The sequence below is a fragment of the Rhinolophus sinicus genome, chromosome 10 (assembly GCF_057876585.1).
Source record: "Rhinolophus sinicus isolate RSI-liver-muscle chromosome 10, RSI-T2T, whole genome shotgun sequence".
NCBI classification, from domain to species: domain Eukaryota; kingdom Metazoa; phylum Chordata; class Mammalia; order Chiroptera; family Rhinolophidae; genus Rhinolophus; species Rhinolophus sinicus.
Window position 1 is genome coordinate 15471565 of NC_142510.1, and position 21207 is coordinate 15492771.

General features: G+C 52.2%; 1 long non-coding RNA gene across 1 annotated transcript; it reads right to left on the minus strand.

Moving 5' to 3' along the window:
* Positions 1-10243: 10243 nt before the first annotated feature.
* On the minus strand, positions 10244-11563 carry LOC141569459 (uncharacterized). Its single transcript, XR_012493135.2, has 2 exons — positions 11428-11563; positions 10244-10651 (listed from the first exon to the last, which is right to left on the minus strand). It is a non-coding gene; the product is annotated as an uncharacterized LOC141569459 (long non-coding RNA).
* Between the last annotated feature and the right edge of the window lie 9644 nt (positions 11564-21207).

A 21207-nucleotide genomic window follows, 5' to 3' on the forward strand; every position in this document is an offset into this window, starting at 1 on the left:
ATGCCTCGTGGGCACCTTTCTGGGCACGGGTCCCGTTGGTCTCCTTGGGGCTAAGACCCGGGGCCGGGGGACAAAGACCACTGAGGCCTAAGGATCCCCAGAAGCGTCGCAGCACAGTGACGATCCTCCGAGTACTGCGCTCTGTGAAACCCCTTACAATTGGCCGGTTCGGGGCGCTGGGCGGGGCGTCCATCGAATTGGACCAATGAGCTGACCCCATACAAACGACGGAGAGCCTGCCCGACCGACGGGAGGAGAAGTGCGGACGCTCCCTAACCCAGGGGCTGGCCGAGGGGGAGGGGCGCAGGGGCTGCGAGCGGGAGGCCGAGGTGCGGGCTGGGACCCCTGCCCGGCTCCTGCAGTCAGGGTCTGGGGTCCACCCCCAGCCCTTGTGTGAACGCTGGTCCTTCCTGGCCTCACTGAGTATCTCACCGTCGGGCCAATTCCCAGGGCCAGCCTCACTGCCCAAACCCCAGCTCTGGGTGGGGAGAGGGCGCTTCCCAAGGTCAGCCCGTTCCGCCCGTGGGCGCTTAGGGATCAGGCAGCGATGGGTGTGGAGGGCGCCTGAGCCTAGCCGCGCAGCGGGGGGTGCTGGACAGCCCCGGCAATTTGCATTTACTCCTTTCCCTCCCTTTTTTGCTTCTTGCCCTCCCTCCATCTCCCTTCTCCGTCCCTCCCCCCACACCCCCAAGTGCCTCTTTTGGCCTTGTGCTCAGAGACTGTTGGCTTCCCCAGGGGCGGGACCATAGGTCCGGTGTCCTATGTCCCACATCTGGCCCAGTGCTTTGAGTGGATGAATTCCATGTGCTCCTAGCCGTCCTGTTACTCTGGGGCAGTAAAATGAGGCTGGGGGTCTCCTGGGTGTGGTGGCTCTGCTTGGCTGGGTTGGGGGTCTGCCTAGGATACCTCCTGGTCAGCAGTGGCCCAGAGCGAAGGCGTGGCTATAGTGACTGGGGTCCCAGGTGACAAAGGCCAGAGGGCCCCGCGCCATTGAGCAGAATGTGAGCATCCAAATCCCTCCCAGACTCTGAATTCCAAAGAGGCTGCTGACTCCTGGGTCCCCACAATGATTCAGTATCAGCCAGGCCTGGGGACGCTGCCCCCTTCACCTAGGCAGCTATAGTTCTCAACCTCAGGGTGCCAGAATCATCAAGGGGCTTGTCTGCGACACCCTTTCTCTGGTTCCCCAGCCCTGGTTTGCCAGCTCTGAGTGGTCCTGGAAGTGTGCGTTATATAATAAGTGCCCCAGCGAGGCCTACCGCACATCTCAGCTGAGCTACACTGGAAGAAACCAGCTTCCTGCTGAGGTGCATGGGCCTTAGGTGCCAATGCTATCTTTCTCATTCGGGTGCCAGGAGGTTTGTTTGCACAAGGCTGCTTGGGGAAGGCACGCCACAAATGGCCAATAAAAGGTCGTGGCCATTGCTGGAGTCCAGAGAAGGACCAGGAGCCCAAGAGGGCTCAACACAGCGAGGGAGGGGGCAGAGGGAGGGCACAGCTGGTGGTCTGGATGTGGGGTGTTGTGAAGGGCCTGGGCCTGATTCTGTGGGCCATGGGGAGCCATGGAAGGTTGTGGAGCAGGAGACTCAGGGTCCTGGGTTCCATGTTTGTGTGTGGAACTGGACATGGTGGAGACATAGCCCCTCAACCCTGGCTGCTGACTCCTCCAGCAGAGAGAACTTCCATCCTGGTGCAAAGGGGTGTGAGGCCCAAAGGCCCTCATGCAGGAAGGAGAATGTTGGGACTGGTCGATGGAGAAGGAAGCATGTAGCAGGAGGGTGGGGTGGAGGAGGGCAGGGAAGCTACCTCGGATCTGCATCCTGGCACCCACGTTCTCAGGACGGCCCCTGGGCCATGCATTCATCAGTCAGTTCACAAGCATTTATCCAGCACTGACTGGCCTTGAAGAAGCACATTGCTACATCGTAGACGGGGCCACATGGCAGGGTACTGGGGCAGCATCCAGGACCTGAGAATGGCTCTCTGCCAACAGCCAGCCAGCCAGCAAGGAAGCAGGGACCTTGGGCCTTCAATAACAAAGAGCCGAAGAATCCCACAACCAGTGAGTGCGCAGGAGGTCCCTCAGCCTCAGATGAGGACTGGAGAATGCGACCCCAGACTTTGGAGACCCGGAGCAGAGGACCCCACTAAGCCTGGGCTTCTGATGCACAGAACCTGTGATAATAAATGTGCTTTGTTTAAAGCTGCTAAGTTTGTGGTAATTTGTTACACACTACTAACTAACTAATGTACCTGGTTTAGACAGGGTGCTCAGGGAGGTCTCTGAGGAGGTGACCTTGAAACCAAGGAAGGAAGAGCAACATCAGCTGTTGGGAGGGCTGGGGGAAGAGCCTTGGGGTCAGGACCTGGAGGTGGGGTGAGGAAAGGCCAAGGCTAGGGCAGGGTGAGCAGGGGGATGGTAGTATGGGGTGGGGTCGGAACAGGCAGTGGGGACCAGACCTCGAATGACATTGCCAATGTGCTGTTAAGTTTGCTGTGTGTCCAAAGTGAAGCACTTCCGGTGGGAGGGGGGATTTGATTGGGTCCAGCTCCCTGGGTACAAAGGAAAAACAGGTTTACAGAAGGCTTTGGCAGAATCAGTGAATATAAAACGGGGGAAGGATTCAAGCTGATTGTACCAGGTCCTGTGCCCACCTGGTGGGGAGGGAGTGGAAAATGTAATTGGGAGCTGCCTAGAGTAGGGGCAGGACCCTGTCCCCTGGGTGCTTGCCAGGGGGCCGAGCTGTGGGCACGGTTTGTGTGCAGGGTCCACTGTTCAGGGGCTGCTTACAAAGAAAGATCTACAAGAACGAAGTTGGACTCCTACCTCACACCACATACAAAACTAACTCAAAGGCCTAAACATGAGAGCCAAAACTATAAAACTCTTAGAAAAGAAAACGGGAAAATCTTCATGACTCTGGATTTGGCAATAATTTCTTGGCTATGACACCAAAAGCACAGGCAGCTAAAGAAACAAGTTGGTGTGGTCACACAGCAGCCTAGCCGTTTGTCCCCCCCAACCTTTCCCTAAGGAAAGAAGAAGTTGTGGGATTGTGCCTCTCTGGGATTGAGTTTATAATATCCTGAGTCTCTCCATTTGGTCTTCAAGAGAAGGGTCTGCGGTCAACGACGAGTAAGATTCCTCACCGGAGGGACAACTCAAGCCAGACGAGACCCCGTTGAGACCCCAATGAGCTGCTATAAGAAATAATAAAACAGAGCCTTGTCCCTCCTTCTTGTTCTTGTGGGAAGCTGCTGCTTGCCTCTGCTACTCCCTCTCACCTTATTGTGAGAGAGGCCCATTAGAGCGATAAGATCTAGCTCTTTCTGCTCAGCTCATGGGACAGTTTCACCGAGAGAGACTGTCTCCCAGGGTGGTGCATACCGCACCTTAGTCATCATGGGACGATATGCTTCCGCTGCTTTGGGACAAATAATTGGGTATTGAAATCATTTTTCTGATGTGGTGTAAGAGTTTCACAGACCCTGCCTCTAATCATGTGATATTCATTGTTTGTAATCAATAAATGCTGCCAGTGACCCGATTCGGGGCTCCAGTCTCTTGAGGCTGCGAGTCCCTTGGTCCTCTGTGATTTAACTGCATATGAGTCTCTGTCTCTTTATTATAGTTTAACCCTCGCCGCCTCCCTCGCCTTCCCACGGCTTGTGTTGTGCAGGTCGCAACAAGTTGGACTTCATCAAAATTAAAAACTTTTATTCATCAAAGGACTCATATTAGCAAAAAGGCAATGAACAGAATGGGAGAAAATATTTGCAAATTACATACCTGATAAGGGAGGTTAATAGCTACAATATATAAAGAACCCTTTCAATTCAACAACAACAACAAAATTCAAATATGGGGAAAAGCTCTAAATAGACATTTCTCCAAGAAGATACACAAATGGCCAAAAAGCACATGAAAAGATGCTTAAAACCACTAATCATTAGGGAAATGCAAATCAAAACCACCAGGAGATACCACCTCACACCCAATGGATAGTTACTATAGGAAATGGAAAATGATTGTTGGCAAGAATGTGGAGAAATTGGAAGCCTTGTGCATTGGTTATGTGAAATGGTGCAGCTGCTGTGGAAAAGTCTGGAAGGAGAGAAGGCTGGAGGACCATGGGAGCCCGTGAGGGGCTGGACCTGTCTCCCTGAGTTTGGGAACTGTCCTTGGAGGATGAGGAGTCCCGCATTCCACTCTGGGGGGGGGGTGCATGCGGATTGCAAGGGGGGGCACCATCCCCTCCCCACAACCTCCATCTCCTCCATCCCAGCCTTGGGGCCCTCTGCTTCCTTCTTCTGCTCCCGCTGTGCCGAGGCTCTGGGGTTCTTCCTGCCCTGTAGCCCAGACTAGCTAGGTAGAGCCTTTCACACAATATTCCTATGTAGCAGTGACTTGGCTGTGGGGGCGTCGGGGAAGATGCTGGACCGAAACTGAGGCTAAACGGAGGGTTCTGGAAATGCCCCCATGGGCATGTGCACCTTCAGAGCATGGAGACAGGTACCTCCAGGTGTGCCCAGCCCCCCTCCCAGGGGGCTCCCTTTCCAAGCTCCCCAAGGGAACCCTCTGACCCCAAAGGGCTGGGGAACCCCTCAGATCTCTGCCTGACTCCTTGACCCTGGCCTGGCCCCACAGGACACAGGAGCGCCTTCTAGTGGTCCCAAGCTGGGATGCTGAGGCCGCGTGAAGGTGTCATGTCCCCCATCCATGCATGTATGAACCTGGTCAGTGGTCCTGAGCTTGCTCCATCCCAACTGGGTGGTTCCTACATTAGAACAGAGGAAGGAGCAAAGTCTGGGACCAGCTCTGTCTGCCTGTGTCACGACCATGGGTTTGATTGCTTCTCCATGACCCATAAGAAGGAAGATGGTCATTGGATGCCATCACTGCCAAATCACCACAGTCACCAAAGAGAGAGGCTGTGACTAGTTGGCACACTCAGAACCTGATGGTGGCAGACCCCCTGCTGTGTGTCCCTCCCAGCTGCTACTGATGGCGGGATCTATAAGAAGGCAGTCTCCATTTTTGCTCCAACTTGGCTAGCAGATAGCTGAGCCACCGGGACTAGAAATATCTGAGCATTTCCACTAAAAGTAGAGAATGAAGGGACCTCCTGGTGGAGCTAGGATGTCCCCCTCACTACTGTGCAGAAAGAATCTGGCACCAACAGTTTGGCCCCCAACCCCCCTGAAACAGAGAGAAGGGGCCATGCAGCAGGATGCATGGGGTGGTGGCCTGCCTTCTCTGGCCACATTCCTTCCCACCTGGTCATGCATGCATGCATGCATTCATTCATTCATTCATTCATTCATTCATTCCGTTTATTGAGCACGGGGCCAAGAAAGGGATTGTTTGTTTTTATTTTATTTTAAGATGGGAGGACATGTTTGATATGTTTGCTACTGAGAGAGAGAGAGAGAGAAAGAGAGAGAGAGAGAGAGAGAGAGAGAGAGAGAGAGAGAGAGAACTCTGGGCACACCTTGGAGTACCTGAAGGTGCATACGTCCACGGTGGCATTTCCAGAGCCCTCGGTTCAGCCTCAGCTTTGGTCCAGCATCTCCTCTGACGGCCCCTCAGACTCAGCCCCCCACGTCTAAACGAGGCATTTTGAGGACCTCAGAGCCACTGTCAGAGCCTGTCCTGGCCCACCACGGTGAGTCAAATCCCCTCTTCTCTGTCCCCCATTGCAGCCAGCTCAGCCTCAAATGAAGAGACTAAACCCAAAGCCCTTGGGCGCCAGCAGTCAGATCGTTCCTCCACACTGGCCTGCCTGCTGCTCCAGCAGGCCCCTTCCTGCCTCAGTGCCTGTACCCGCGCCATTCCCTTCCCCTCCCCCAACACTGTAGCCAGGTGGCTCCCTCCCACTTGCTCTAAATCCCACCCCCTCCCGTAGGCCCTGGAAGCCCTCCCAGCTTGTGCTACAGCCATTTGTTTAGGGATCTGCCTCCCTTCCAACCTGTGCCCAGGTTGGGAAGGTGTTCAAAATATGCCAAGTGGAAGAATGCAGAAAAAAGAGCCTACTTGGCTCCGGTTACTCCGATGTGGAATCAGCGCTCTGGGCCCAGGAACCCTCGGCCACCAGGTGGCAGCAAAGATACTGCAGCTCCCACCGCGGCTGCAACAGCGGCGGGCAAGGCAGGTTCGACCCCAGGCCTCACCGCCCCATTGTGACACCGCCCAAGCAGCCCTAATGCCAGCTGACCTAGCGATTGTTTGCTCAGTCATCCGGGTAAATAAGCGTGTGTTAAAAGGAGACTGTCCATCACAACGGGATAGGGATAGACCCTATAGGTTGCACCCATAGAAACATGGTGCAAACCCCACCATGCTGCTGGTTTGTACCTGGATAGTGTTACCAGCCAAGATTCACGCCTGGTGGGCTTTTTCTCCAAGACTTGGAGAGGTGATAAAGTAACCCCCTTGGCCCAAAGTGGAGCCTTCCTCTGTTTTTAACCGGAAGGATTTTATAAGAAATGGGAATGCTTCCTTCACTCTGTAATTTAATGTTATTTAATGCAGGCTGCTTGAACCCCTGAGAAACATCTGTGGATACATGTCCTCCATGTCCCCACTCTGAATGATGTGCTTAAACACCAACATGCTGCAAGGCCATCATGACATGTCCCCTTCCAGTTTCCTGGTGGGTGCTCTGTCTCCACATCCTGGACTCTGGTTTCTGGTGATGCTCAAGGTCCAGGGTGTGTGTCCTTGCAGCCGAGCCAGGTCTAGGTCCCCGGCTGCCTGAAGAGGTGGCCTGAAGAGGGGGACAGTCTCGGGGGGGCCAGACACCCTGCCCAGAGCGCTGAGGCAGGGAGGGCAGCTCAGCCACGTTGGAGTCACCCCTGCTGCAGAGCCAGCCCCACCATCTTCCCTGGTACCTGGGGCCCTGTCCACCAGGGGCCTCTCCCAGCGGCTGACAGCCACGTTTGCCACTTCCCTGGCCTTGCCCGCCAGCTCCCTCCCTGGCAGGCTGTGTGATGCTGATTCACCTCCAGTGTGCCTTCTCTAGGTAATGAGCTCAAACTGCTGGGGGGCCTCCAATGTCATATTTACTCTCTGTTCCTCTTGAGACAACTGCTGATCACTCAATGTGTGTTCATGTTATGTGCCCAGCTTGGAACTGGGGTATAAGGGGTCACAAGTGAGAACCCATCCCTGCCACCCCCTGAGCCGACAGTCCAGTGGGGAGAGAGCTGAGCAAAAGGGAGCTTGTCACACCAGGGTGGAGGAAAGGCCTCGACACACAGCTTGGGCAGCCATCCTGGGGGCAGGTGCTGGGAGGCTAGGGAGGAGTTTTCCACAGGATGACGGCAAGGGATGCAGTCAGAGCGGGAGAAGCTGGAGAGTGACTCAGAATGGCCAGGGTGGAAGGACAGGAAAGGGGGTCCAGCAAGGAACCCAAATGTTATCCCGTGTGTGTGTGTGTCCGGGAGGTGAGCAGGGTTTTAGTAACTTGGGTGGATTTGTATTCTGGTTAGATCACAGAGTGTGCACAACTGTTGGGAGAGGTCAGGACCAACATGGAGATCAGCTGACTTGACAGAACTGGGGACGGGGGATGGGTGGCCTGGACAGGGAAGAGGAGAGAGGTGGGTGGGTGGAAGGATATCTAGGACTTAGACTTGTGGCGTCAGAGAGAAGGAGAAATCAGGGTGAAACCTGGCCTTGAGGTGGCTGGGAGTTGGAGGTCCTGCAGGGGATCCCGGGGTATCTGCAGGCCTGTGGAACTGGGGTGGGGGAGCCCAGTGTGGGCACCTTGGGTTCCGGGTGCCATGAGACACCCCATTCAGGCGCAGACCAGGGCATCCTTGCTGTCCAGGTGTATCTGAAGCCCCAGGATGGAGGAACCCACCCAGGAGGGGTGACACGGAGGGCAGGAAGGCCTGTGTAGAGTAGACCCGAGGACACCAGCACCCATCGGTGGTGGTGAGTGGCTCCCACACGTGGCCAACAGAGGAGTGGATATGGGGCAGGAGAGAAGTGAGCAGCCCCGAGGAGAAGAGAGTAGTGGAGTGATGGCCGCTGGGAGGGCAGGCAACATGGAGGGTGGCTGACTCCTCCCAGTTTGGTTTTAACATTGAAAGGCCCCTCCCATGTAACCCAGCAATTCCACTCTTAGGTAGCGACTCAAAGGAATGGAAGCCAGGCACACCCGCAAAAATGTGTGTACAAATGTTCATGGGATTACTGTTCCCTCAAGGTGGTAACCGCGGGGCCGTCAACGGGCATGTCATTAACAAACTGTGGTCTGTCCACACAATGGACTATTAGTTGGTTATAAAAAGGAAGGCAGACATGACACACGCCGCCACGTGGGTGGTCCTGGAGAGCATGCTGAGTGAGAGAAGCCAGACCCAAAAGGCCATGTACTGTGGGATTCCATTCAGGAAATGTCCAGAACAGGCAAATCCACAGAGATGGAAAGCAGACCAGTGGATACCAGGAGCTGGGGGAGGGGATGGGGAGTGGTGGTTTCATGAGCACAGGGTTTCCTTTGGGGGCATGAAAATGTTCTGGAACTTGAGAGCGGTGGTGCTTGCACAACACTGGGAATGTGTTAAGTGCCACTGAACCGTTCACTTTAAAATGGTTACAATGGCAAATGTTTTATGTATTTTACAGTAATAATAATAATGCCTTGAAATCTCGCCTCCTTGGGAACCCCCTCAGCTATGGGCAGCCAGGATGGCAAGTCACCACCACACAGGGGCTGTGAGGGAGCACGAGCTGTCATGCAGTGGTGGCTGGTGACTTTAGCAGATGACCTGCCCTGTGCAATGGGGCAGGGGCCGGGCTGCAGGGTGAGGGGTGGGCAGGAGAGAAGCCATGGAACAGCTGGGGGATCAGAGCTGTCTGGCTTTAAAAGGGGAGCAGGGCAGACAGGAGGCTGGGGAAGGCACCCGTCAAGGGAGCATGTTGTGTTGTTTTGTTTTTAAATCCCAGCAATTTGACGTGTGTTTAAATGCTGATGAGAAAGTGAGTAGGTGCAATGCATTGAAAAAAACCCGTGTTGTTTTTTTTTTTTTCCTAAATGGGGAGAGAAAAACATTATCAACAAATGACCCACGAAGAGGGAAGTGATCTTACTAAATGAAGATGCACCAATACCAACAAGGAGAAAAACACCAAAACCTGAACAGCTGGTTGGCTAAGGATAAACAGATGGGGAAACTGAGGCCTGCCCACGGTGAGACTGAGACTGTGGGTGTGGGGAGACTGGACAGGGCCTGGGGGTGGTGGTGTGGGGTACCCATCCCCGTCATGCTTCTTGGTGAGCTTCTCAGTGCTGGTCTTGTGGGGTGGGTGTGTGAGCAAGAGAGTTTGGGGAGCAAAGAGCAAGGCAGAGGATAGGACACCCTACAGGAGGCCCCCTCCCTCCCAGGTTCGGGAGCAACCTCAGATCCTAACCCTGCTGCCCCTGGAGGCATTAGCCTGCCCCAGGAGAAGGGCAGTGCCCAGATTCTGAGATCAATCAGGGTGTGTGGCCAGGGGTCTGGGTTCTCACATCATCTGCTCTCGACTGAATTGTGCCCCCGAAGTCTGTATGTGGACGCCTTTACCCCTAGGGTCACTGTGCTTGGAGATGGGGCTTTAAGGAGGTGACTGAAATCAAATGAGATAAGGGTGGGGCCCTCATCCACTAGGATTAGCGGCCTTATAAGAAGAGGAAGAGAAATGACTGCCTCTCTCTCTCTCCACCCTGTGAACACACAGCGAGAAGATGGCCATCTATGAGCCAGGATGAGACCTTCACCAAGACCACACCATGCTGCCATCCCGATCTCAGACTTCCAGCCTCCAGAACCATGAGAAATAAATGTCTGTGGCGTTTGTTATGGTGGCCCACGCACAGTAAGACACCATCTGAACACCTCAGAACACGCAGGCCTGTCTGTCAACTGTCCTCTTACAGGTGCAGCCCATAGGCTGCCTACCATGGGGGCTGCCGATGAAATGGCACCCATGGTGGCCTGCCATGGGGAGACTGCTACAGATCCCCTTTTTGTTCTGGGTTCCACTCAAAATTGGCAGATGATAAGTGGGTGCCCTAGCGTATACACTGCCTCCCAACCCCAAAGTTGCCACTAAGTACTGTGTCTCTTTTTCACTGGCAGGCAGTGCGACATATAACGTGTCCTGTACCTCGCAAGGGATGTCTCAGCCATCCCCAAGCACTGCACCCCAAGAACTTCGTCCATGAATCATGCCCGCGGCAGGTGGGTGTCTTACCAGAGACTTCCTCTTTCAGTCCAATGAGGTGACGTCCTCCACACGCAGGCCCTCTGCAGGATGGCGAGGTGATCCCGGGCAAGACCGTGGGTGCTTGCTGGTGTCCTTCCCAGGGGACTGAAAACTGCTTTGATCCTCTGTTCTGAGGGGGATTGGAGAAAACAGTCGCCAGACCAGGAGTCACTGTCCACGTGGCTGAGGCTGTGTGGATCTGTCCCAGTGAAGATGCCACCACAGCATCGATGGCTGAAGCGACCAACGTGCACCGGCTCCACGTGGTGTTTTCAGGGACTGTGTCGGTGAAATCAGTAGGCTGGGACGAGGACCTCCACCCTCGTCTCTGACGTCCGAGCGTGGCGCTATCTTCGCGGTTCTGCCTCGGTTGTACTGCCGCCTCTCACCTGCAGACTGAGCGGGAGGGGAGGAGGGGCATTTCCAGGGGCTGCTATTTCGTTTTCCCCACCACAAGAACTCCAGAGTGGATGGGGAGTTCCCGCTGGGAACAACGGAGGCTCAGGCTCTCTCTCCTCTCTGGGTCCCTAACACCTCACTCAACCTTTTACTGACCGCAGGGCAGAGTCAGAATGTGGCAGCAGACTCTTTGCACTGTTGTAACGTTTGTGTTGCATTTCTATTTATGACAAGAGACTGGGGCTTTCTATTTCTGGTAGTACTTTACGGTTTCTGTTTTGATTCCGGGTCTTAATGAAACATGTGAACACATTTAATTTAAAGAGAAAACGTGGAGCCAGGACCCGGGGTGGACGGTCTGCGAGCTCGGGGTCAGGAGCCCGTAGGAGCCGCAGCCTCTGCTCTCTGCCGCCCTCTGGTGGCTGTGTCTGTGGGTGGGACGCCGTGAAGGCGCAGTTTTCTGTACACGTTTGGGGGTGCAAACTGAGTGCCCACTCCGCGCTCGGCCCCCTTCCTCCCTTGTTCCCGGGTCCCAGGGATGAACCGGAGACACGGCCCTGCCCTGGAAGAGCTCCCGGGATGGCTGATGTTTTGTGGGAAATGGACGGCGAGGGACTGCGGGTAGGAAAGTGCAGTGGCCTCTGGGCTGGGCTCGGCACTGTCAGTGGGGACCCACCGGAGCGCACCGGGACCTGAGCCCGGAGCCGCGCCTGCAAGGGCTGGGAGTGTTGGACAGTGGGAACAAGCTTCCGCCAGGACAGCGGGGCGCCTACCTCCCGGCCTTGACCTTTACTGCGCATGATCCCCTCCTCGTCCTGACCTCCTCGGAGCCCTGATTTCCTGCGCACCATGACTTCCGCCCTCTGACCTCTGTGCGCTGACCTCCTCTGCGCCTTGACCTCCGTTTGCTGACCTCTTCAAACGGAGATGTGACGCTGACCTCCGCGCTACGACCGTGCCTGTTGAGATGCTTAACGAGATGGGCTTGCACCTACTCCAGGTCATCGTGGAGCCCAAGCGCTCCTTGCCGGAGGGGTGTGGCCAAGGCAGGGCTGCAGGGGGGCCAGGTGCCCTAATACCGGCCGCCGTGCAGGTAGGGGCTGGGCGGCCGACTCCCAGGGGCGATTGACAGGCGCTGTAAACTCCACCCATTTCCAACTTTTAAACTCGAGCTTCCTAGACGGGCTTTCGCGGCTACAGAGGAACTACTTACTTTTGTGTGCAGGGGTGTGTGTGTGTGTGTGTGTGTGTGTGTGTGTGTGTGTGTGTGTGTGTGGCGCATGTGTGTGTGTGTGTGTGTGTGTGTGTGTGTGGCGCATGCTCATTTGGTGCAGGCAGTTTTGGAATGTAAAACGCCCAGAGGCACAGGTAACTGAGGTTAAGAAACCTGTTCCCTGCTGTGCCCTCTTGCTAATCTTGTTTAGGTTTTATTCTCCCCCACTAGACTAGTCACACTCCAGGAGGGCAGAGATATTTGTCTATTTGCTCACTGCGTATTCCCGGTGCCTAGAACAGTGCCTGGTGTATGGTGATTGCTCAGTACTATGTATGGAAAGAATGAATAATGGGCCACCCCTCCCGGGTTGACTGAAAATGTCTGCGCTGAGTTGGCTGACTCAGACCAGGCAATTGAGAGGGGAAAAAAGGATTTCGGTTATAAGACAAAGTTTCACTTTTGCACACCCGTAGGAGTGAACTATACTGATGGTCACATCTGCACGCTTGGCCTGTAGCATTCCACTATTCCTTCTACCCTGGGGTTAGGAAGGCGTTGGAATGCTGGGGCAGCTTGCAGGGCTGTCCAGAGTGGGAGGGAGACTTGGTGGACAGACAACAGGACCATTGGCTGAGAGGATGGGTCTTTTCCTAGCTCAGCCTTGCCTGTCTCCGGGGAAGTGAATTGAGACCCAGAGGAACTGGCGGGTGGAATTTCTGTTCCCACGTGATGTTAAATGCGCTCACTTTTCTTTGCTGCGCCCCCTGGTGGAACTCCGCTGTAATACTCGCTGGGGCCGGACATCCTCCCCTCAGGCCTCCCCTGGGGCCCTGCCCCACGTGTCTGCTTTGATCCTCCTGGAGTCCGGGATTCTGGTTCCGGGCATCCCTCGTCTCAATGGGATTCCTGCGTAGCTAGCTACGTTGCTGAGGGAACTTCTAATTTGTTGCCTGCTCTTCTCTAGGATGCTCCCCTTTTGATGATCTGTGATCTTATTCTCCGTGTAAGAATCTTCTCTGGGCTATTTGCCCAGGGGTGCAAACCACCTAATTTCACTCAGTATGGCTAAATGATTCCAGACGGGATGGATGTACAAGTTTGTACCCACCCCACTCTAGGGGTTGAATGGTGGCCCCCAAAGTTCTGTCCATGTCATCACCTCCAGCACGATGTGCTTAAGGATCTTGAGAGGAGGTGCTTCTCCTAGATTATGGGGGGGCCCTAAATGCAACCACATGTGTCTTTATGAGAGACACACAGAGGGGACGCAGGCATTGCAAATGTGGAGGCAGAGAGTACAGGGACGTGGCTGTCACTCCAATTAAAAAACGAGAGAAAATAAATACATTCTGTTGTTTTCATCCACCAAGCTTGGCAGTTTGTTATGGCAGCCCCAGGACACCAACGAGTCCCTTCAGAACAAAAAGAGTTCCCATTTCTCTACATTCTCCCAACCTTTGACACCAACTATGATTTTAATTTTTCCTTTCTGATGGTTGCGATCTTTGATTTCTGCCTATCACATGCACCAACATCGTGCGTGCTTTATTTCAGTAACTTTAAAGTCTCTCTCTGTTTTAAAAAAGGCAGCTTTACTCAGGTATAATTTGATAACGTTCACCGATTTTAAGTGTATGATGCAATGAGTTTTTTGACATATACACACAGTCTCGCGAGACTTCATGTCCCAACTGGTTGATATGGCAGAGAAAACAGGGAGCTCAGACCTCTGTCCCATTCTCTCCCTGTTCGAGCATCCTTGGTGCCGAGAGCCGTCTCCCCTCAACACCAGGCCTCCTGTCCCCTGCCTATCAACGGGGAATCCTCCCGGTCTCCATCTGATACCTCCTTTCACCCCTGGGCTCTCTCCAACGTTAGACTGGTGTATTCCTGAGGCTGCCATAACAAAGTACCACAAACTGGGGGGCAGGAGGGGCTTAAAAGAACAGAAGTTTATTTTCTCATGGTACTGGAGGCCAGAAATCTGAAATCAAGGTGTCAGCACCTTGGTTCTTTCCAGAGGCTCTGGGAAAGAATCTGTTCCATGCTTCTCTCAGCTTCTGGTGGCCCCGGCAATCCTTGGCGTCCTTGAGCCTGTAGACTCGTCACTCAACTCTCTGCCTCCATCTTCACATGGTCTTCCCCTCTCTGCCTTCTCTCCTCTTCTAAGGACACCTGCCATGGCGTTTAGGGGTCACCAAATCCAGTATGACCTTGACTGATTACATCTGCAAAGACTGTTTTTGAATAATCACCTTTTCAGGTTCCTGGTAGACATGATTTTGAGGGGACGCTATTCCAACCCTCTGTGTCTGGGAAAGGGAGCCAGGAGTCTACACAGACCTCTTTCCTGGCAAGTGGAAGTGGCACCCCAGCATCCTTTCCCGAAATCCCTTTTCTGCTGCGGTCTGCCGGAGGTGCTGTCTTGGCTGGTACCCCGGGTGTCTCTGACACAGGAATCCACAGGAGGTGTGGCCAGGTGGCCAGGTGGCCCGACACTGCCATGATGAAAAGTCACACATGGGTCAGATGTGGGACAGGCGAGGGTCCAGCAAAGACCTGCCCCCCCTCCCTATCCTGCAGGTTCAGCCCAGCTTCCTGGGTGATACACAATATCTGACCTGCCCATCTCCGCTTCCTGCATACTGGGGCCCTGGCTGTGGTCAGTGGGGGGCGTGTGCCCCATCATCCCGTCTCTCCTGGTCTCCTCACACCTGCAGCAGTTCATCATAACCCACGGACGTGTCCCAGGAATTCCAGGGTGTCCTCACAGATACCAAATGATCCTTACCTTCCTTCCTCTCACCCGGCAGACCCCACTTGCCAGGGGTGACCGGCATCGCAGCCATCCAACGGGGTCTACTTCTCTCTCACACGCTCACTATGGGCTGGATGGTGAGGGTTGCTCCTGCCACTTTCTCCTGGGGACGGCTCCTCCCAGCGATCAGAGGTGCAATGCCAGTGTCTCTAGGGGTTGAATGGGGACACCCTACGCCCGGCCGCGCCCACAGATGACGTGCTTGCCTTCATTCCAAGTTCTGCTTTGTGACCACCAACTCCGCCTCGCCACTTGTCACCCCCCACCTGCCACCTCTCTCAACTCCCTCTTTGCCTTGAGCCCCCCTCAGACCTTTTTTCCCCCTAATAAATGAAAAGAAAATTAAAATAGATTTTATTTTTCAGAGCATTTTTAGGTTCATAGAAAACGGTGTACAAAGTTCAGCTCCCATACACACAGTTTCCCTTTTGTGAACGTCTTCAATTAGTGTGTGAAGTTTGTTACTGGGGATGAAGGGCTATGGATACAATCTTATTAGCCGAAGCCCACAGCTGGCATCAGGGCTGCCCGTGTGCAATCCGTGGGCTTTGACAAATGTATAATGATATGTATCCAATGTCACACTACACCTTTGGCTCTCCTCCACCCAGCACACTCCCATCTGACCATGGCAGCTCCCAGGAATGCTTTTCTCACAGAAAAGTCCAACCTGACGATTATAGAAGCGCGTTTTGTTTAACATGTCACACTCACGCTTTGAGGGGGGTCCAGCCCCCTCTCCAAGAGGAGACCAAGTGCACTCCCCGCAGAGCCCTCCAGGGGCGCACGGCCAACTCTCAGAACACTCTCTCTTTTCCCTACTCTCTTCTTATCTAATAGCAACTAACTCCAGCCTGCCGTAGGAGTTTCATTTTTCTCTCAAGTAAAACAAGCAGCTGGTGAGAACAGCGAATTAAAGCCACACTGAAATGTCATTATCTAGACAGCAGATTGGCACAATGGGAAGGCCCAAGCACGCCGAGGTCAGGCGAGGCCGGCTTGATGGGACTCACGCTGCTGGTGGGAGTGACATTGGGACGGCCGCCTAGGGAAGTGTCACCAGGGAAACCTCCCCCTGCAGTCCATTTCTGGATGGAAAGGCTCTTGCCTGGAGACAGGCACCCTTTCGTCTGGGGCAATGTTGGCCATTCATGGTCATTCTTGGTGACACATGCAGGGTCCCCCAGCATCAATGGTGGAAGACGTATAGGATTGACAACTACAGAGCAACAAGAGGGCGTGACGGCAGTGGTACCCAATGTCGGGGTGGATCTCACCAACCTCCAAAGAATCCAAACACACAAGTCAAGAAGGAACACACACTGCATGATTTCAGAGACAGACCTCAGAGTTAGGGATGTGTGCAGTATACCGAAAAGCAACGAAAGTCAGGATTGGGGGTCTCCAACCAGATGCCCCAAAGGTGAGGTCTTCCTGGGTCTGTGTGAGCTCTGGGTGCCTTGTGTGATCCAGTGTTCCCAGCCACCTGTCCCCTCTCCGCCTTCAGCCTTGGGCCGGTGTGAGGTTTGACCCAGGTTGTGCAGGCAGAGAGGACCCTCGGGGGGCAGTTTGGTCCATGAGGGAGCTGGGCTCCAGGCTCCAGACCTCAGCAGGGATGGGAATGACACCTGGCATGTTCTTGCCTCATAGCCTCCAGATTTTAGCTGAGAAGCAAACCTCACCCCAACATCGCCCATTATCCTGTTTTATTTCTTTATACACACATCCATTCCAAAAGCATAATACCCGATTATTCCTCTCCCAGTACGACACATCTCCTTGGGGACAGCACTTCCAAAATACAGGGTCTGTGTCAGGGAGCTGAGATTATGATCTCGGTCAGCTGACAAAGGTGACCCACATCCTCCACACCCCAAATTCCACCAGAGTCTGTCTGCTGTGGGGTGGGGTGGGGGGGGGCAAGGACATCACCCTGCTGAACCCAGAGACCCTGTGACATGTTCCCATCATATCAGCCTGATCTCCCTCCCTCCAGCCCTGGCCAGACAGGACCTGTGCTGCCCACTCAAGCAGGCCCTTATTTGCCTGTAATATCTTTTTCTATCCTTTTACTTTTAGTTTTTTGCTTCTCTCTTGTAAACAGCATGTATCTGGTGTGTTTTTTATGTCAGCCTTCAGTATTGGCAGTTTAACTGGTTAGTTTACTCCCTCTGTATTTATGATAATCATTGATATACTCAGACTGGTTTCTACCGTCTTCGTTTACTGTTTCATATTGTCCGGCTACTTCTATGTCTCTTTGTCGTCCTTTCTTACCTTTCTTCTAGTACAGACATCTCTATGTCACCTCAATAGGACGTGTATCACGCTCTCACATCCCCTGGTCTCCCCTCCCCTCAAACCCACCATGCTGATATCATCTAGACTGTTAATTCTGGGTTATTGTGGATATATCTGCTCTTCTTCTTTGATACTATCTATTTTTAAAAGATAACAGTAACCTTTATCATGATATTTGATTTCCTTTGCTGAATGTATCTCTTGCAACACTTTTCTTTTATTAAGAACTTGATCTACACTATTTCAAAGGCTGTCAAAGCTTTGAGACAATGTATCCCTCAGAACACGCTAACCCATGGCCTTCTTGAGTACTGCACTTTTTTTTACATTTTCCCATTAATCCGTCACATGTGCCCCCTGGGGGTCCAACTGGAAATATCCAGGTGGGCGGTCTGCCCCAGCTTCTTACCAAAGTGCCTTCATTAATGAGGGAAGATGTCATTTGCATTTCTAGGCTTCATATCCAGTTGCACCTATGACAAGTCCCCTGGGCACCTGCATGCACTGAGCCCCAGGCCACTGGGCAGGGCCCTGCGGAAGGGCAGCTGGTTGTGGGGCCGGCCTCCTGGTTGCAAGGAGAATCAGGGCCTGATGGAAGACCAAGAATGGTAGCCATTACCCCAGAGCTCACTCGGACCATCCTTGAAGCTCCCCAGAACCCCCAAACTGCCCAGCTTGTTTAAAACTGGCGTGAGCAGAAAAGACCAGGATCCTGTCTCCTGTCCTGAGGTTGGGCTGGGGTTTCTCATCCCTTCTTTTGGGCTACGTGGGCGTTCCAGCATCTGCCCCGCCTCTCCAGGGGCGGGAAACTCCTTGGTTCAGTTGTGATGTAACCTGGGCTGGAGCCAGTGGCTTGGATTTGGAGATAGGGGTTGGGTAATGCCCCCTGTTCCCATCACCTAATCTCTCCTTGCAACACTGTGTAGGGGCCACAGGTTACCTCTGGGGGTGGCTGAGGCCAGCAGAGCGTGGGTGTCCCAGAGGGTCTCAGCCATGAGTCGTGTGCCCTGAATGCCTCTTTATTTGCCCTCCTTTGGGTGAGCACACGAGGCTGCAACACTGTACATGAAAGAAAAACAAAGTACAACTTGGTAAGAAGTTTAAGACATCTTAGGGGTTCACTTCTGCCTGGGCACTATCCATGAATCAGAGAGAGCAAAGCATCTGAAGGACCTCCCAGGATGTCAGCCCATCCTAATTTGTTCTGAGATGCCCCAGCTCAGCCATGAGCTTTCCTTGCCCAGGGCCTTCCTCCCAACGTGCTGATGAGAAGCAGGGCACAGGGTGACGAGTCAGCTCAGGTGCCAGAACAAAGCCCACAGACCAGGCAGCTTCAACAACACAAATACATTTTCTCACAGTTCTGAAGGCTGGAAATCCGAGGTCAGGGTGTCGGCAGGGCTGGTTTCTCCTGAGGCCTCGCTCCCTGCTGTGTAGATGCCATCTCCTCCCTGTGCCCTCATGTCATCATGTCTGTGTCCCAATAACCTCACCTTATAAGGACACCAGTCACATTGGATTAGGGGCGACTCATATGGTCCCTGTTTTCCTTAATCACCTTTCTAAGGACCCTGAGGTCCTGAGGATTAAGACTTCAACATAGGAATTTGGGGGCTGCAACTCAGGGCACAACAGGGGCCCATTCAAGTTCAACATCCTTTTATGATTAAAAACGCTCCACAAAGCAGGTATAGGAGGAACATATCTCAACACAATAAAGTTCATATATGACAAGCCCACAGCTAATAGCATTGTCAATGGTGAAAAGCCTTTCCTCTAAGATCAGGAACAAGACGAGGATGCCCTCTGTCACCAATTCTATTCAACATGGTATTGGAAATCCTCGCCACAGCAATGAGACAAGAAAAAGAAACAAAAGGCATCCAAAATGGGAAGAAAGAAGTAAAACTCTCCTTATTCGCTGATGACATGATGCTATATATAGAAAGCCCTAACGACTCCCCCCAAAACGTAGAATTAATAAATGACTTCAGTAAAGTTATGGGATACAGAATCATTATATGGAAATCTGTTGTGTTTCTATACACCAATAATGAATAATCAGAAGAAGAAATTAAGAAAACAATTCTATTTAGAATTGTATCAAAAGGATAAAATGCCAACACATAAACTTAATCAAAGTGGTGAAAGACCTGTACTCTGAAAATTATAAGACACTGAAGAAAGAAATTGAAGAAGAGACAACTAAATGGAAGGATATACCTTGCTCATGGATTGGAAGGATTAACATTTTTAAGATGTCCTTACTACCTAAAGCAATATGCAGACTCAATGTGTAGTCCCTATTAAAATACCAATGGTAGTCTTCTCAGAATTAGAACAACCAAAGGATATACAATGGGGTAAAGACTGTCTCTTTAATAAGTGTTGTTGGGAAAACTGGACAGATACATGCAAAAAACGAAATTGGACCACTTTCTTACACCATATACAAGAATAAACTCAAAATGGATTAAAGACTTCAATGTTAAACCTGAAACTGTAAAACTCTTACAAGAAAACATAAGCAATAAACTCTGACATTGATCTTAGCAATATATTTTTGGATATGTCTCCTCGGGCAAGAGCAACAAAAGAAAAAATAAACAAATGGGACTATATCAAACTAAAAAGTTTTTGCACAGTGAAGGAAACCATCAATAAGACAAATAGACAACATTTTTAAGGGGAGAATATATTCACCAATGATACAACCAATAAGGGGTTAATATACAAAATGTATAAGGGACTCATACAACTTAACACTAAAAAAGCCCCTAAAACAAAAAACAATCCAATTAAATAAAATGGGCAGAAGACTTGAATAGACATTTCTCCTAAGAGGCCATACACGTGGCCAACAGACATATGAAAAGATGCTCAACGTCACTAATCATCAGGGAAATGCAAATTAAAACGACAATGAGATACCACCTCACACCTGTCAGAGTGGCTCTCGTCAATAAATCAACAAATAACGAGAGCTGGTGAAGATGTGGAAAAAAGGGAATCCTCATGCACTGTCGGTGGGATCTTGCCATTTGTGGCAACATGGATGGACCTAGAGGGTATTATGCTAAGTGAACTAAGTCAGACAGAGAAAGACAAATACCATATGATCTCACTGATATGTGGAATCCAAAAAACAAAACACATGAATAAGCAGAAGAAAACAGAAATAGACCCATAGATATAGAGAACAAGATGATGGTTGCCAAAGGGGAGGGCACAGGGAATTTAAAAAAAAAGCTGCATGGAGGAGGGGGCCTTGAGCTCGATTCCCCGCCCCCAAACCCCAGTGAAGCTGGAAAATGACTCTCCAGGCTTGAGGAATGGTGGGAACAGAAATAAGCCGGTGAGAACAGGCAAGGTGTATTGTAGGGATGATATCCCAAAGGGAACAAAGGGTAAACTAATTTGGCTGGAGAAGAGGGGGAATCCACGTGGATTAGTGAGAGAGAAAGCCAGAGAGTACATGCAAACTTAGGGCTGAGCTGCTGCTCTCATATTATGCTGCAAGATCCCTAAATATTGCTAGTAGTTTTTTAAAGTCACACAAATCAAAGTCAGCATAAACTTTCATGTTCACAAAGGTCGTCTTTTGAATACCGGCTTGGCTTCGTCTCCTTTACAGCATTTTTCACTACTTACACATTAGAGATTCTTTGGAACTCAGTTTTAGGTCACATTACATTAAGGAAAAAAAAGGGGTGCCAAAAACCCAGAGCCCACTGCTGGCTGAACCCACAGAAACTCTTCCCTTCCCTGGGAAATTGGGAGACATATCTCTGTCTTTTCTGAGACTGGCGGTCTTCTCCCAAATGCACACAGCTCTCCCCACACACATTTAGCGAAACCTTCTCCAAACCTCAGGCTCTCCTGGAAGACAGCTTGCAGGTGGTCTGCAGGCAGCATGGCAGAGGGATGCCAGGCTCCCCAAGGGCTATGAACAGGGGCCAGGGATGGATCCAGGGAAAACCCCACAACCCCCTTTCCTCTGATTTAATTCATGGTCTGAAATCTGGAACACCACCAGCCCTCAGCGACCACCCACTCCACATTCCCCCAGATGGGTCCTGCCCTTGGAGGCTGTGGTCAGTGGTAACTACGCTGTCCCTTTGGCTCCTCCAGGTGACAACATATTCCCTGGAGAAGGTTGGGTCCCCTATAGTCCCGTGGCCCTCTGACAGCCCTGCCCACTTTCTTGTAGCCAGAACT